This window comes from Triticum aestivum, chromosome 7B (assembly GCF_018294505.1).
Source record: "Triticum aestivum cultivar Chinese Spring chromosome 7B, IWGSC CS RefSeq v2.1, whole genome shotgun sequence".
In the NCBI taxonomy this organism is placed as follows: Eukaryota; Viridiplantae; Streptophyta; class Magnoliopsida; order Poales; family Poaceae; genus Triticum; species Triticum aestivum.
The window spans coordinates 711,190,476-711,195,475 of NC_057813.1; the positions used below are offsets into that span (position 1 = coordinate 711,190,476).

The 5,000-nt window shown below is 46.4% G+C and overlaps 1 pseudogene; it reads left to right on the plus strand.

Annotated features, from left to right (window-relative positions):
• Positions 1–595: 595 nt before the first annotated feature.
• On the plus strand, positions 596–3,086 carry LOC123158571 (uncharacterized; annotated as a pseudogene).
• Positions 3,087–5,000: the final 1,914 nt, after the last annotated feature.

Sequence of the window (5,000 nt, forward strand, 5' to 3'; positions counted from 1 at the left end):
TTAGGTGTCAACCCAAAGGATCGCCATTCGATTTTATTCCAAGGGCTCAGGAAAATGGTTGCGTATTTTTAAAAGGGCGCCACGCCAATGTGTGACGACAAATTCTAGTCTTAGATGCAATGTTGTGCGGCTCTTCTTTTTCCTCCGACTCCTTGACGCTTCCTCCCTCCTCATCCCATGACCTCTTTTGCTGCCAAATTTGCCGACGTCCTTAGATTCATTGTCGTCACGTCCAGATAAGGTGTTTTTCTAATGCTATTGGGACACTCATTAACCGTCTAACACATGTGAAATCTCGTCGCCGCGTCGCTCACCCCCTCATCTTCTTCCTAGCACACACCAGAGGCCGAGTCAAGACGGCGAGCTTCATAGAGTAGTTTTTTTTTGGGTAAGAAAATCAGACATAGCAGACATACATTCTGGGCCGGGCTTTGTTCTAAAACAAAAAGGACCATAAGTGGAATGTTGGTTGAACCCTCGTACTTGCTGATAGTAGTGGTCGTCCGCCAGTCCACAGCATCAGTTCAGTCCCCACCCGGTAGCACAATTCTAGGGTTTCCTTGTCACTGCCGTCGGAGGTGAGATCCGGGCGTCGATGGAGGCGAGTTCGGGGCCTCGCCGGAGTTCCACCCAGGAGCCAGATGGCCCAGGCGACGGGGAGGACCTCATCAGCGCCCTCCCCGACGACGTGCTCCTCCTTGTCCTCGCCCGCCTCCCCTGCGCCGCCGACGCCGCCCGCACGGGAGTCCTCTCCCGCCGGTGGCTCGGCCTCTGGGCCAGCCTCCGCCAGATCGTCTTCCGCGGCGTGGCCCTCCCCTCGCTCGAGGAGGCGCTCGGCCGCGTCACTCCGCCTGCGGTTTCCCTCCTCAAGATCCGCGTCCCCATCAAGCAGCAGCGTGGACCCGTCCCCACGGAGCACCAGACAGACAGCGCCGGCGTCCCCATCAACTCGCTGCTCCGCGCCGCCGCGCGGCTCGAGCCGGAGAAGCTCGACTTCCGCCTCCCCGCCGGCTTAATCGACCGTTCCCTCGCTGTCGATCTGCCTTGCTTCCACCGCGCCACCTCTATCGCGCTGGACCTTTCCCCCATCACCCTGGCCCTGCCGGCCGGCGCCGATTTCCCCGCACTCGAGACGCTGTCCCTGGCGCGTTGCAGTACCGACCTCGACGCCTTGCTCTCCTGCTGCCCGCGCTTGCGCACGCTCCACCTCAGCACGGCCCGCGACATTAGGGTCAACTCGCCGTCGCTCCAGGAGCTTGTCGTCTGCTGTGAGACCAGTGTGACACGACATGTCGACATCGTTGCTCCTGCTCTTAAGCAGTTGGCCATCTCATTGACGGCGGTGGACCTCAGCATCTCCGTCTTGGCACCAATGGTGGAGAAGGTCTCGTGGCACTGCCTATACTTGGGACCGCGTATTGTGTTTGGTGTTTGGAGCCTCAACAAGGTGCAGCTACAGTCGGCGGAGATACAAGGAGAGCCATCGTCGCTGTGCATTTATGCCTGTGCGGTGCGTCCCTTTTACTGTTCAATCTGCTCCAAGGCTCTGACTAAACTAATTTTGTGAATGATATCTATCTATCGTGGCAAATTGTTTTTTCAGTACTCTGGCTTCTTTCGCGCTCAGGCGAGCCACTTTAAGCAGGAGATTGAGAAACATATGGTTGCTGCTTTCTCTGGTTTAGAGCTTCATCTCACATCGACGGGGCATGCTTTTGGAGCATTAGTGTTTCATCTTCTTGGAGTGAATCGAATCCGTACTGCTACGCGGAGGCTTAAGGTCGTCCTACAGAGATCAGTGGTAATTCTCAGCTCTGATTATATAACCCAATAATACATTGTGTATTTGTGTGGTTATTCATATATGTTCATTTTTTGTTTTAGTTGAAAGAAGTATGCCCGCCATACTGTCCTTGTGAGTCGAACTAGAGGTCCCAGACTATATCCTTGGATGCTCTCAAAGAAGTGGAGTTCAATGGATTCGACGGAGCGGATCATGAGTTTGATTTATTGGAATTGGTACTTGGATGTGCACCGACACTGAAAAGAATGATTGTCAAGCTATCCGAGGAGACCTCGGCAAGTAATGATGGATGCGCAAAGATAGACAACATCTTCAAGGCATGGTCCTCTGTGGAATGTGATGTTTATCACAGCTCTGGTGAGATATATTTGGCATGCATTATTAGTATCTTGCTAATGAAACACAGATATACTCCCCCGGTTTCCGAAAAGAAGGCTTATAAATATTCTCCTAAGACAAACGGTGCAAAGTTTGACCAAGTTTGTAAAAAGGCCATAGTGATACTAATTTTGTATTGTAGTTGTTGATAATTTTTCTTATATAAGTTTGTTCAAATTTTGCACCATTTGACTTGAGACAAAATTATAGGCCTTCTATGAGACGGAGGAAGTAACTGTTAATCGTTGTGTAAGATTTGACTGATTTGTTGAATTGTGGAGTTGACATGCCAATTATATAGTTTGGTTGTGTATGTCTAATTTATTAGCTAATTAAACATTTTATATTTCTGCCAAATTTGTGTGCTCAGATGCTCATGTTTTTTTTTATAGAAACTGAAACTGAATGGTGGATTGGATGATAAGAAAAATTACGTATTTTTACTCAGGCTTCCTTACCTAAATTGCTCTTTTGCATTTCACAATCTTCTTCACAACCAAACTGAATTCATCGGCCTTGGGGTTTGGTACAAATTTTAGTTCGATTTAAACTTTATTCAGCAATTACTTTGTATTCCTTTCTGCTGTCAGCGTGTATTCGTTTCATTTCTGGTTTTGCATCTGTATTCAGTAGCAAAAATACAGTTCCCAGTTCTCAAAAATAAAATAAAATAATAATACAGTTCCCAGATAACCTAAAGTTTGTTGTCCCATCTAAGTTTTTCATTGGCCTTCGGGTTTCTTTCTGCTCTCATCATATTGTATTTTATTTGACAGCATATAAGAATAATACAGGGGGAGTCTCCCCTCTGTTCTCATTCTTTTTTGATACTGACTTGAGCTTGTTTCTATTTGTCTCCTCTTCAGGGTTAATGCACGGCAGCCAAAATTGCCCGTCGACATGATTCTCATCCTCGGGTCTCTTGATCCTGTGGTGTGCATTGACAAGATCATCCTTAGGTCTGTGGATTCGTGGTGCCCACTGACAAGGTCTCATGACTTTGCTTGGTTGCTTGAACTGATCATCTGGCGTGTTCTTTTGCCAGTGTACTGTACTGGTTATATATAAGGTGCTCAGTTGTATCTTATGGTTCCTATGCCGTTTGACTATTGAATTAATGCACTCTACCTATGTTGTGAGTCAATTACTCGAAGCCGACTATCATGTTAAGCCTATGGTTTCCGTTCTCATTTTGCGCTGTTTCATTGTGACGACGACATTGCATGTTTTCAGCGGTAGTAAAATTATCTGCAGTGAATGCTCCCCTTACCGCTCTTAGTGCTTATACAGTGTGGTTGGATGAACCAAACGGCTCTGTGAGATAGCTCAGTACCTTAAACTTCGAATTATCTTCTCTTTTCTAACTGCTGCACTGCACCCTATATGATGGATTGAAGATGCATCTTTGTGTCACTTCTGTTTTAGCAGAATCTGTGTCATCTTGTGTAGATATGCAAGGTGCAAGTTGATTCCTGGCGATACTAGTTGATTGAGTGCAATATATGGCAAGAAGTATCTGGGCTCTTGTTAGTTCTGAAATTTGTGAAGCTCTGATTTTGCTGAAACAATGCCGGTGGCAAAGGCTTGGCTATCCGGCTTGAGTTCGTCATAGCGATTGTAAGTAACACTGTGGGCAGTCTAGTTGTGCCTCTCTTTGTGAAGGGATACATGTATGGCTTTCGGATCCTTCAGATCCTTTGTGTATCCTCATGAACATCATTAGGCAATGAAGCTCTCTAATGAGAGTATGGTTTATCTAATGAATGGTTGGATGTTTCATCTTTTTTTGAGATTTGCCAGTGCCTTATTGTTTTGTTTTCTTGTAGCTCATCATCTGCTTAGGGCGTCTCTAACGAAACCCTTATCCTGTAACTTCTCAAATGATCTGTCAAACTTTAATGCTTGAAATATTAGGCGTTAAAATGCGGCTAACCGAACATCTATATTTAACTCTCTATTTTTTTAAACTAATTCTTGCATCCTTTGTGACATACACATTTCAAACAATTGCATGGTATTTCACCATTTTTTGAATAGTTCAAGTTTGTCTAATCGAACAATTCAAATTATAACATGCATATACTTCATCCAAAAGAAACAAAATCAATCAATTCTACCCAAAGAATCGGTGGAGCCGGTAGGCAGCAGTTGGTGGGGCAGTTAGTGTCGCAATAGATGGTCAAAAAAAAATCTTCTAAGGGGGCGCTGCCCCGGGGTTCTCTCTCTCTCTCTCTCTCTCTCTCTCTCTCTCTCTCTCTCTCTCCATGGATGGGGCATGGTCCACATCCATGGGCTGGGGTGGGAGTCGTGGGACTTCTTCGTGAGCATGTGTCTTTGGTCGCCGGATCCCTCCGGTGCAATAGTGTCGGCAGCCTAGGGAGCCGCGGAAGCAACCCGCATAGTCGGTTCAGCCAATGGGGCCGGCTGAGCAGAAGGCGGGGTCTTGCTGACGGTCTTTTTGGTCTTCGTGAACATAGATCTCTGCTTGCCAGATCCAATAAAAAAAGACGACTGTCAGGCCTTCGGCCTAATTCAACAAATCAAGTACAAGCAAATATCAAAGTTGTAACTAGAACTACCGTGATAATTAAAGTAATGAATATTAGTGCAATTTCGGACGCATGGAGGCATGCGGACGGTGCGGACGCATTCGACTGTATCCCTAGAAAAGAGGACCAATAAGGGTTTCCCTAGGTGAGCAGCACATCCCTGAATCTACCGGGGATTCAGGGCCTTGGAAATAGTTATGTTGGAGTAATTTTCCTTCTATTTTCTGTTATTCTGTTGTGTTAACCCTTATTTTGCCGTGCTCTTTTTA